Source organism: Psammomys obesus, unplaced genomic scaffold, assembly GCF_907164565.1.
Source record: "Psammomys obesus unplaced genomic scaffold, mPsaObe1.curated_primary_1811, whole genome shotgun sequence".
NCBI lineage: Eukaryota > Metazoa > Chordata > Mammalia > Rodentia > Muridae > Psammomys > Psammomys obesus.
In genome coordinates this window covers 5,370,589-5,383,909 of record NW_026592890.1, presented here as the reverse complement: position 1 = coordinate 5,383,909, position 13,321 = coordinate 5,370,589, and the positions used below count along the sequence as shown (strand labels likewise).

General features: G+C 44.5%; 1 protein-coding gene across 1 annotated transcript in view; it reads right to left on the bottom strand.

The window, feature by feature from the left end:
• Arid1b (AT-rich interaction domain 1B) overlaps positions 1-13,321 on the bottom strand; it is a 303,451-nt gene that overhangs the window by 289,692 nt on the left and 438 nt on the right. The window lies entirely within an intron of this gene.

The window sequence follows — 13,321 nt, the reverse complement described above, 5'->3', positions numbered from 1 at the left end:
ACACACACACACACACACACACACACACACACACACACACACACACAGACACACAAAACCTTTAAAGTCTAATAGAACTTGAAAACAACAGGCTTCTCACCCAGACCCAGAACAATCCTCTCTGGTAGAGGCAGTTCTAATGGGACCTATTCTTAGCCACTGTGTCCCATGTTGCAAAGCTGCTCCCAGAGCACATCCACCCAGCCCAGCCTGGCATATCGGCACACTGTGCCCAGGCGCAGGTCTGTTCCTAGGCGGGCACCTGCAGTTCCTCTAGAATCACCAGTAAATATCTGGTGACAACCAAGTTAACAAGCTATCAAAGACCTCAACATTCTCTCAATCCAATGAGCCAAAAATGACGCCAAATCAATGGAAAAGGAGAGCTGGTGGAGAGGGCCAAGCTCCAAGTGCGCAGGCCAACACTCCCCTAGGACCCTGCCTACCCTGCAAGTGAATGGACGACAAGGACCCACACCCGTGCTCCCTCCTCAGCTTGTCCCATTCTTCACCTCATCCCTTTCCAGTCTCCACCTAGTCATGGTCATCTGGGAGTCCCAGTCAGGGATGCGAGACCATATGGCACACATTCAACACACGTGGATCCAGTCATACTAAAGCGAGCAAATTCATTTCACAGTTTGAACTGTTCATTTAGATAGGAATTACTTTGGTTCAAACAACTGATTTCACTACTCCATGCACAGACTAAGAGAACCTAATCTTCCAAAAGACAAAGAAGGGCCTGTGCCATGCTCTTGCCACCAAGTCTGATAACTAAATTCAATCCCCAGGACCTATGTGCCAGAAGGAAAGAACCAACTCCCACAGATTGGCCTCCACAAGCACACACAGACTGACTGACTGACAGATTTGAAAGAACAGAGACACGCCAGACAGTGCTGGAGCACAGGAAGCCAACTAAGCCACGGCCTAGTAGAGAGATGGACATCCCTGCCTTAAGAACACCCCGTAACAGTGCTGTCTCAGTACCACCCAAACAGCCTTCTCTACACACTAGGAAACTCTGGGCAGATGGCCTTCAGAGCTGCACTCTCTACCAGAGAAACACAAGTCTCCACTTGGCACATGTAGGACTCTGGGCCAGACCCCAATCTCAGAGACACAGGAAAAGGTTTAGCCAGGTGCCCTGGTATTTAACAGCCCAGAGAGTAAAAAGGCCAACACTAAAGTCCAGTTTCTGAAGTGGACGAGAGGGGCCACAGCTGTACAAGGTTTATAGACAAGATCACATCCTCCAGCAATCCCACTCTCCAGCATGAAGCCCAAGTACCAGAAAAACTCAGACACCAACACACTCTCATTAGCCATGTGCTACCGGAAGTACGGGGTGGGAAACAACAAAACACGGTCAGGCCATACAATGTAATGAGTTACTAAGACATCAGCAGACCATGTGACAAAAGCCAGACACAGTGGATGATAAGCGGCATGATCCTCTGTATAGGCTACAGCCAGAATAGGTAAGAGAGAAGGCAGCACAGCTGCCAGAGCCTGGGGGAGAGCATGGCAGAAAGTGGTTGCTTATTTGGAGCAGGATTCTCACCAGGGTGTGTCAAATGTTGGAGATGGACAGGCAATGGCTCACAGCATTGTAAACATTTGGGATGCAAAATCTTAAATGGTTAATTTTATGTTATGTGAATTTTATCTCAAAAAAAAAATACTCTAAAGACTATGATAAGCTCAATAAGCAGCACTCAATTTTCTTTTCTCTTTTTCATAAAGATTTCTTTTTTCATTTTTAATTGCGTGTATATGTGCACAACTGACTGCAGGTACCTGCAGAGGCCAGGGATGCCAGATGCTCTAGAACTGGAGCCATGGCCCTGCAGACTGTAGAATGTGGCATGAAGTCATCTGCATGAACAGGGCACACCCAGAGCCACTGATCACCTCTTCAGTCCCACATCCAACCTCCTACCTGTTAAAGGTCACAGAAGACTTTCCAGACAAGTCAACGAGAACCCAGACAAACAAAACCCTTGACAAATAATAGCTACCATAACTATGGAAAGAAAAGAGAGAAGGAAGGAAGGAAGGAAGGAAGGAAGGAAGGAAGGAAGGAAGGAAGGAAGGAAGGAAGGAGAAAGAGAGGAAGGAAGGAAGGAAGGAAGAGAAGAGAAGAGAAGAGAAGAGAAGAGAAGAGAAGAGAAGAGAAAAGAAAAGAAAAGAAAAAAAAAAAAAAGAGAGACACAGAGGGGTTAAGGAAGAGACCTGACAGAGACTATCACTCTGTCTGCTAGTGACAACAGTTCGGCTTACATATACTAAAAGGAAAAGAGCAATGATAATGATCAAGGTTATAAAGGTGACAATGACAAGAATGAAGTAACCCACTAACTTCCTGGAAGCCCTTCAAAGGCCATCTACTAGAACAAAGAACAGAAAAATGGCTTTAAGAAATCGACTTAGTGCCTTAATTCCAGCACTCTGGAGGCAGAGGCAGGCAGCCTACTTCTGTTCTGCCTGAGCTACAGAGCCAGTTCCAGGACAGCCTAGGCTACACAGAGAAACTGTCTTGAGAAAAAGAAAGAAAAAAGAAAACGAGGGAGAGAGGGAGGGAGGGGCGGAGGGAGGAAAGAAGAAGCAAGCCTAAGTCACACACCTGGGTTTGGCATCACCTCCAGGTAGATATCAAGCAACTATGGCCATAGTTCCAAACCCAAGTCTGTGACATGCCCTTTCTAAAAGTTAAGCTCCACAGAGCTTCTCCGGCCCTGTAAAGCGGGAACATCTGCTAAGAACAGTGACCTTTAAGCCACGGACATGAGTGTGAACGGCTGAGCCCACCTCCGCACGCTGTTCCACGAGCACATGCAGAACACGCCCCCAGCATTAAGGAACGCCCTTTGCTAGAGCAGCAAACCTGGCCGTGGCAGGCCACTGCATCCACTGTCGAAAGGGCGTCCCAGAGCCTTCTTTAACACACATGGCAAACAGCTATGAAGGTGACGGCCTGAGTTTCCAGTAAATGTGAGCTGCAGCCTAGTCAGCCACTCTCCCTTCTCCAGCTTCTCTGACCCTCAGCTGCTACTTACACGCTTCACCTGGTACCGGAGAGAATTCTAGAAAAACGACCAGCCTAGGGTGGCAGCATCTCTAATCTCAACATAGTAGCAAGGAGAAACAAGCACAGGATACTATGTTCCACTAATGAGCAGGACAGCTTACACCGGAGTCCGGAGCCTTGGTCATTCAGCATCAGGCTGGACACATTTCATGCAGCACTGTATCTTTGAAGGTGTTCTGAAATGCCCTGTCAGGGCTCAGCTACCAGACAGCTGAGGAACAGAGGATTCTGCACCGGAGCAACCAATGCACAGAGCTGCCATTGAGGCAGGATGAGAACAAGATGTGACAGAAAGGGAAACGTTCACACAAGAAACTTTGGGCAGGGTAGAGAGACGGCTTTGGTTAAAAGTGATGGCTGCTCTCTGGAAGGGAGAGTTCAGTTCTCATGCGCCCTGGTGGGCAGCTCACTCATGCTGAGACTCCAGCTCCAGGGTATCCAACTTTCTCTTCTGATTTCTATGAGCACACTCAAGTGCACACACATGGATAAAATAAATCTTTTGAAAAAAGGACCCTTTGGAATTGTTGAAAGTGATTCTGTGTTCTTACTAAGCCTCCAACCAGAAACCACCTCCACAACCAGAACAGCCCTTCACCTGCCCTGAGGCCGGCAGATATCTTCATCACTTCTCCCTCATAACAGGTTCAGATTTGGACGGAAGCATGCTTCAGGCTGCTGATTTTCCAATCCGGGTGGTTTCCAGCAGCAGGAGTGATGTCTGTTAGGATTTTGGAACAAAACCTGCTTCTGGGTTGCCTAGCAACTTATGATGTCATCATGTGTCAACGGCCAGGTGGCTACACCTGGAAGGCATGGTTACCTTGCCCCTTAAAAGAACAACCTGTCTCATGCTCTCTCTCTTGCTCTCTTGGCCTCTCTTGGTTCTTCCTCTCTTGGTCCTTTCTCTATCGGGCGCCCCCTCTCTCTTTCCCCTTCTCTTTTCCTTTCTCTCTCTTTCCCCCATCATGTCCTGTTCTCCCTGTTCTCCATTCTCTCTCTCCATATCCACCTAATAAACCTCTTTTATATATAAGATCTGTCGTAAGCCTAATCATCTTTAATTAATTTTGTCCCATAACCTTACAATGTCTTCCTCCCAGTGGTCTCTTGTTGAAGCCCCTGCCCCCTTCCCTGCTCCATGCCTCTCCTATCTGCACATATATGGTAGGAAAACGTCCCTTCTGTCTTGGAACTACCTTAGTGTGCCAAGACGCATCTAGTGTCATGAAGACTAAAACCAATGACGTCACCAGCTTGCTGCTCCTGCTCTTTACTACTGAAGCTAATGTGGAAGAAGTCAGCAAAGCCTCAACAAGTGTTGGCCTTCACCACCACTCCAACTGATTTTTACAAGGGAATTCTTCTCTTTCCTTTTCTCTCCCACCATTCAAATTTGGCCAGCTCATGAAGAGAAGATCCCAGCATCTGTCTCCCTGACCTGTGACACAAGCACATAAGATGGGTAAGGTGACTAGTGCAATACCCAAGAGTCAAACCAGAAATTCCAGGGTGATCTGTAGGCCAAAGGAAGGTTCTTCTCGGCTGCCCTTTTTAGGGAAGCACCTGAGGTCACAGCGGCCACAGGCCAACAATGGTCTACTCTGACCCTTCTCCCAAGGCATTCCTAAAACCAATTAGGATGAAACTGACAATTGGGAATGTCCAGCACTCACTATCCATCTTCAAAAAGCCACTGCATTGAAGGTCTGCCATCTCTGTGCCTGTCTATCCTCCCTGAGGTACATCTGGGGCAGGAATATCCCTTCTTGGCACGTATTCCCAGCCTTCTAGGAACTAAGCCAATACTGTTGTCCATGGAAGCTAGTTTTGCTATCACTGCTAAGTAAGATGTAATTACCTCAGCAAAGACAGAATTCTGCATTTAATTCCAACATCTGTGCATTCTGCTACTAGTCTTACTTTGTTCAGAATGTTTGTTGTTTTATAAAGGCTGATCTGGATTACCTTGACAAACCAGAGGAGCCAGTGCCACTGGCCGGCAGGCTGACTGGTTGGCTGGGGGTTGTTTGGCTGGTTGGCTGGTTAGCTGGTTGGTTAGTTGGTTGACTAACTGGTTGGTTGGTTAGTTGGTTGACTAACTGGTTGGGTTGGTTGGTTGGTTGGTTGGTTGGTTGTCTGCTTAGTTGATTAGTTGGTTGGTTGGGCAGTTGGCTAGCTGATTGATTGGGTTGTTGATTGGTTGACTGACTAGCTGCCTGGCTGGCTGGGTGGCCAGTTGGGTGGTTAGTTGTTTGGTTGATTGGTTTGCTGGCTGTTTGGCTGGCTGTTTTGGCTGTTTAGTTGTTTGGTTAGTTGGCTGATATGGATGGATGGGTGGGTAGGTGAGTGAGTGAGTGAATGAGCAGGTGGGTGGGTGGGTGGGTAGGCAGGTAGGTGGGCAGGCAGTTAGTTGTTTGGCTGGCTCGTTGGTTGGTCGGTTGGCTGGTTGGCTGGCTGGTTGGCTGATCGATCTAGGAATTAATGTTCCTTCTCTGAGTTGAATAGTAATACAGAGAGATATATTTGGCAAATTCTGTAGGATACAGTCTGTTTTCTATACATTATTCCATAAAAATTGGGAAGCTCCCACTTTCTTATATAATTACCTAGTAATCCAAAATTGGTATGGAACTTTTTAAGTAGGTAAGGGATATCTGTGTTATATATTTCCATGTAATGCTCACGTACAAATCTGAGCTCTAGAAATTCCAGAAATTTCAATACCTCCAGAGAGGTAGTTCCTTTCAAGGCCCTTATACAAGGTTCCCTGGCTGTAAGGAGGTTTCTCAATGACTTCTCTCTTCCAGTCCTTGCCTGATACTTACCTATCTCTGGTTCTGTCTCTCTGTCTCTCTCTATCTTTCTCTCATACACACATACACACAGAGAAAGAGTAACACTTGGTTAATTTTACTCACAACCAAAGAATTAACTTTTAAAGTTATTTTTCAAGACTATAAGAACAAATATCTTTAATTTATTACATATAAAATAATAAAACTGCCATTAAGAATTTAACTGACTAGCTATTAATATTTTAAAAAGGGCTTCTTTTTAATCTTTAGATAAGACCCACCTTAAAATACAACACTCAAGTCAGGGAGCTCTTCGAGGTTACAGAAGAATGAAAGTGATGACTCAGAATAATCAAGCTTCCTTACACAAGGTACCTTGGTGTCTCACAGAACAGGCTTATTTCCTGAAGCACTGAGAAACCAGGGGTCTCTGTTTGCTTCTTTTGCATCTCTAAGTAAAGTGTGTTAGCCTGACAGTTTTCCACATTATTAAAAAGACCACTCTACAGACCATATATCTAACACATGACAGGTATTCAGAAAACATGTTACCCGGAAATACCTTCACGAGTAAGAAATTTAAAAGATCATGCTGCATTCATCCCAACAACCTGCTATTACTCCTTTGGCTTTAGAAAGAATTTTTGACATTGTTTTGGGTAGCGGTTATATTTACACAATTTTCAAGCCATCAGCCCAAAGATATTTAAGACATTTAAATGACCAGACTAAAATTTTATACTGAAATCAAAGGCTGATATATCAGCTCACTGATACTCCAAAGGTAAAAGCCAAGCCAGGAAATCTGGTAGCCAAATGCCCTTAATTATGTACATAGACACAGTGGGGTCTAGAGGCTTCCATCACCACCAACAGGTTAATTAATTGGCAAGGACTATGTAGTGCCAGTTACTGATTCTGGGCCAATTTCAGACCTTTAGAGTAGGGTGACTTTCTGACTTAGCTACAAACAAGCCCGGAAGAGCTCGAACTGTCACATGCAGCTGCCCAAGAGCACCACAGGAGGTGCTCTGACTACCACAGGGGATGAGCTGCTGTGGCCACATGGCACCAACACAGGATCCCAACAGTCCTCAGGGCATAAACTGGCTTCAGTGATGCCAACAGCAGCAGAGCGGGAGAACCACCCAGCCTAATGCAGGACTTACTCTCTTTTCATTTATCTTGTGGGTTTGGGTTTTGCATACATTAAAAATAAAACTACAGGGATGGAGAGATGGCTCCAGGGTTAAGAGCACCAGCTGCTCTTCTAGAAGACCCGGGCTCAATCCCAGTATCCACATGGCAGCTCACAACCCCGGTTCCAGGGGTTGCAAAATAAAATTAAAATCAATAAATCATTTTTAAAAAGCCTGCACTTTGGTCAGAAAAAAAAAATTAAAAAAATAATACAATAATAGAAAAATCTGCCAAGTATTTGGGGTTGAAGTCTCCTTTTGTAAAATATACAGTGGAAATCATACATGAAAGAAAACAATATAAACCACAGCAGAGAACAGGCAGAATATTACACCAACAGGCTACCTAGAACAATGTAAATGCTCTCTGAAAAACAAATGCCAGCGTAGCTTTCCAAACCAGCCAAAGATGAAACCAGCTCACGTGTGTCATTAAAGTGCATTCTGTCTTGCTTCTAGGAAAAGGCAGATTTGAAAATCTACATGGAACTCACAACAGATAGCTCCTCTAATACAAGTTTAGGGACAATGTCACACTGTTTCAAATGTGTTTCAATCTAACTATAATGTAATAAGTGAGTGTTTCCGAAGTTTACATTTTAAGGAGTAAGTATGAATTACTCAATCTACAAATTCTTTCAGAAGTATTTCCTTGGTAGGAAACTCCATCTACAAGGAGCTTTGGCACCAATGTTGGTGGCATCTGCTATCTATCTTCATAGAAGCAGACGTGTGATCTGTGAATGAGTCTTGTTGATAAACTTTAAATACCTGCATCTTCACTGCTGAGCAACCGGGGCAACGGGACAAAATGAGGCCAGCCGAGGCCGTTATTTACACAAATGTCCAGCCAGCCAAGAGAAGCCCCGGCATCTCAGGTGCAGAGCAAAGCTGCTTGGCACCAGGCTCTAGGCACACAGGACCACCACAAAATGCTACGAATGTCACTGCCAATAAACCCCACAGCATTTCATAGCTCTACCGGCCAAAATGCTTGCCTTGCCTTCGCTGGATTTAGTTGTGAGTTTACATATATGTATGTGTATACGCAGAAAATATAGTTAGCATATAGAACACATTATGTGAAAATGCCACTGTCACACAAATGTTTTACAAGCAAGTGTATGAGCATGCGTGCACACAGACACATGGGGACGTCTGCAGGTGAATATGAAGCTACTCAAAAAATCTAAGACTCTAAGTGGAAGACATACCAGGCACCGATTCCTCTCCAGTGTCCAACATCACGTCTTCCTCCTTCCTTAAATCACATCCCTAGCCGGGCGTGGTGGTGCATGTGTTTAATCCCAGCACTCACGGAAGGAGAGGCAGGTGGATTGATGTGAGTTCAAGGCCAGCCTGGTCTACAAAGTGAGTCCAGGGCAGCCAAGGCTACATAGAGAAACTGGGCCTTGAAAAACCAAAAATAAATAAATATAAATAAAATCACATCCCTCAAAAATAGGAGATCTAAGCATTGTTAGGCAAAACCAAAACTACGCCTTTTCACATTTATGATGCAAAGAGAGAGCCTAAAACAAGTATTTCACAACAAAAAAACCCTCTGGAAATGTTGTTTGAACCACTCTTCTCTCCATGAAATCTGCCTTTCACAACAGTTATGCAAACTCTATTAGTATATGACTTTTAAGTACATGCAAAAAAAAAAAAAATCTTTCTAGACATTACCTAAAACATAGTGACAAGGTAAAAACCCTGGAAACCAGTCAGTTTACTTAAAGACCACAAAGAAAAGGTGTACCGTAGCCAACAATTTTAATATTTGTTTCCTTTTCAGAAATATCTACTGCCAAAACAGACATGTGCACTGGAAGAGGCGTCCTGGCTGCAAAGATGGCACCAAAGACAACGGCTTCTGCTCTGAAATAAACACCTCACTGGAGACACGCGGCGAGGGAGACATGCCCAAAATTAGAGACGCTAAAACAGAGTGCCCGCTTCATTTTAAGTTACCTGCAAAATAATTCATCTTTAATTCTCTTTAATTTAAAGAGTTTTCATCTCTTTAGGCTGATGTGTTCAGATAAAACATTTTAACAAAAGCCATCATTGTGACCACTTTAAAGCATGCATGCTTTATTGTAAAGACCTCTACAATCCAGGTACTGTATTAAAAACTAAAACACTTGGTTGTTGCTGTTGGGGTTTTGTTTTTTTATTTTTTCCACACAAAAAGACTCCAGGCTGAGTGGGGAGGCACTGGCCTTTAGTCACAGCATTTCCCAGACAGAGAGAGCTCCAGGCCAGCCTGGCCCACTTGGCAAGGCAATCATCTCAAAGGAAACAAAACAACAACAAAACCCCACTAAACTAAAAACATTTCCTCGAATCTAATTCTATTTCCCCGGCTGTATAAAGAGCCCCGGCGTCCTGCTCCCCAATATGCATCGTGATAAAGACAGCTAAGACATCAACCCAGTGATCCCAAACCTGGGAGGGGAGCCTCCGAAAATCTGAAAGCTACCCACACAAATAAAAACCAGCTTCTATGGTCATTATTCTTCACTGCTACTTATTTTATATGAAAATCTCTTAAGGCTGAGTTGGCAAAGGCCCACATGCATATATGAGAAAGAAGCTGAAATGCTGAGACAAGCTTCTGCAGATGCACAGCCCTGATCCAGTGACAAACACTCCAGCTTCTTTAAGTTTAAGAACAAACCAAAAAACACAAACAACCTGAAACCTCAGTCAGAGCTTCGCTTCTGTGGGGCTCTATAGTAGATGAAATCAGCCACAATGCTTCTGCTCACCATCTCCAGGCCTGTTCCTGGAGCCTGGAGGCAGAACAGTCTCCACAGAGGCATAGAAAATTCATTTCCCTCCTCAACTCAATAAAACCCAAATAGATGAGGTTTTAGGGTACCGTGCAAAGCTGATGTGTTTAGGCATGTATCTGCAAGAGAAGACCAGAGATCTAGCTCCACTCAATAAAGAAGAAAGCAGCAGGCTATTACCATGCCATGCTGCAATAAGTCAGTCGGGGGCACATTTCTAAAATAAAACCACCACTACGCAAAATAAGGACCATCGGGTTCGACACTAGTATCAAATACTTAGTGGCTAGCTCCATGTGAGATTCCAGTCAAGCACTATAGTTCCAATGATGCTCACTTAAAATTCCTCTCACAGGCGTAGAATGCCAGCCAGGAATCAAACTGTGACCCCTGAGCCAAAGACAACTTACCACTCAGCTGGTAAGTGGGCAACTCAATTTACAAAGTTGAATTCCTGCATTTTAATCCTCTGCAGAAATATATGAGCAATGCTAAATGAACTGGATTCAGCTCATTAGAGGTTCACAAACCAAACAGAAAGCTTTGGAAGGCATCCAAAGCAAAGCCAGGCCTAGGTGGTGATGTCCACTCAACAAACACTCAGTGTCATAATTATCTTCTAACTTTTTCTCTGAAGAACATTCATGGCTGCACTTAGGCTACCACAATGCTCAGGCAGTCAATCCGAGGAAAAAAGATAGGACGAGCAGCCAATCATAGTGTCCAGATCTTGATGTATATACACATATAATTCCGAGATCTTGGAGGGAGTGGGGAACAGACAAAGCCCAGTGTGGGGCACATACCTGCAAACCCAGCATTTAGGCGATACAGGAAGGAGGATCAGAAATCCAAGACTACTCCAAGCTACACTGTGAGATTAAACCAGTAGTTTACAATCATTTTTGTAAACAGGCACATGCAAGTGCATCTGTACACACAGCCTAACAATGTGTGTGTGTGTGTGTGTGTGTGCGCGCGCGCTTGCCTGCTAGTGCACGAGAGAGAGCTGGGGGGGGCCTGCATGTGCGAGTACCCATGCACATGAGATCTAACAACTGTTTCTGAAAACCTTTACTAACTATGTTTCTAACTATTAAGAACTGGTCTATGGATTTGGTTTCATAAATGTCTTGTGTGCTGGAGGGAGGCTCAGTGGTTGAATACTTGCTGGCATGTGTGAGGGTGAGTTCAACCTACAGTACAAGAAGGGGAGGAGAAAAATCAATACCTGAAGCTTTGCCGCCTTTACAATGTTAGCAAGCATTCAAACAGAAATCTATCCCCAGCCATTTTTAGCCTTTGAAATTTCAAAATAAGACAAGACAGTCTTACAAGTAAATGAAAAAATAAAATGCGGCAGATTAGAGCCCTGATTTTGATTAACTTGGTTTGAAAGCTTGAGATCTCCATAGCCAGAATATTAACTTTCTTACAAAAATATACTATTTTCTTTTGATTATCAGAAAGATTTGTGCACACGAATTGGATATTTGTGTGGTTAGCAGTGAATACATGAGCTGATATCTTAATTAAAAGTGTGTTGAAGGCAGGAGAGAGGGTCAGTGGCAAGGATGCTGGCCAGCCTGGGGGACATGAGTTCAATCCCACACGGTAGGGCAGAACCAGTTCCCACGGGCTCTCCTTTTACCTCCACGCACATGCTGTGACACACACGTGTGTACAATAAACACAGACATGCATGATTATTAAATCAGTGTTTTTAAAAATCACACAGAAACTACTTGCTACAAAACTTGATCAGTAATCAGCAATCTGTCCTTTCAAATAAATCTAAGAGTTAGCAGGTTTTAAAAGTATGTAGGGATCATGGGGGTTACATAAAACCAAGAAGGTAAGAAAATTAAGACTATACTTTAGTGCAGACCTATTTTTCACCCTACACACTTGAGGAGAACAATGTAAAGAACTTTCTTTGGCAGCCATTCTTCACAAACTTTCTGTATCCGGCTTGACAACCTAGACTAATATCTAAGAATAACACGACCTGAACTTCCTTACAGAAAAAAAGAAAGGACTCTCCAGTTCTCCCCAGAAATGACTTCACAACCTCATGTCAGGAAAATATGGGCAAAAGCAGGCTGGGAACCAAAAGCCCAAGCCTGGCAGTGCACCGGCCCACTGCTCTCACCTCCTCTCTGCCAGACACAAGTCCCACTCCATAGAACAGACCGCACATGCCGTGTGGGGCTTCTCCCTTTACAGAGAGGAAGGCAGCGCTGGCAATACAAAGGTTCTGGGTGGGGACTGCTGAGAGCCGCCACTTTCCTATTTATCCATGACCCCACACACACTTACAAACACACATGCACACACGCATACACACACATACTCAGCAGCTTCAATTCTGGAGAAAGTAAAGCCTGGCAGAAGAAGGGATAACCTGGGGTAACAGGAAGCAGGCTGATCCATGCGTTGAGTCGCTCTTTAACACTGTGGAGTAAGGTCACCAACAATGGCTGCTAATGAGTGCAGTCTAAGGAATCAGGCTCACCTAGTTCCAGCTTTCCCTATTACTGCAAAATGGGGCAGACAATGCCCAACAGCAGAAGACAGCGCAGATGACGGAGTAGATTCTGGAGAGAATGAAAGTTCAGGCCCACCTGCTGCCCCACAGAAGAGTTTTGGTGAAATGCAAAAAAAATTGCTATGAGAAAGAGCTGCTAAAGGCTGCTGTGCCTTATGGGGCAGCATTACAGAACAGCCAGGCTACGGATGGGAAAATACAGTCCCCCACTAGCCTCTTGTGCTCTGGGGATGCCAGGCATGCTGTGGCAATTTGTAAACAGCTACCCTGGTGTTTCTAGTCACTAAATACCCTGACAAGTCTAGATCTGTGTCCTTTCCACAGCCTATGGCTTCCTCAGGCCAGTCTAAAAAGGAAATGCTAAGAAACCAGAAGCCCATGGCCTGACGCTGCCAGAGGATGGGTGTCACGTGTGGTTAAAGCCACTTGATTCTGGAGGAGAAAAAAGATGGGGTCTTCTGCTTAAGAGCAGGGAAGGCCTCTCTCACCCAAAGACAACTAACCAAATTCACAAATGAAATACAAAAACCTTTTCTGACCATACAAGAAAAATAGTCCATTAAGAAATGAATGCAGAGTAACTTCCCGGGGAACGTCTAGTCTGGCTGGTGGCACACACCTGTAATCCCACCACTGGGAGGCTAAACTGGAGGACAGCTGGGCTGACACAACCAGACTCACTCAGACAGGAACAACAAAATACAACTTTGAATGCCTGGGAAATTCACCTACGAAGTCTTCTTACAGCTCAGCATCTGAGGGGTCTAACCTCAGAAAGAGGTCCTCCACCAAGCAGGGGCTTTGTCTATGTTGCTGCAAGTTCAATTTCCATGTAAGAAAAGAAAAAGAAAAAGAAAAAGAAAAAGAAAAAGAAAAAGAAAAAG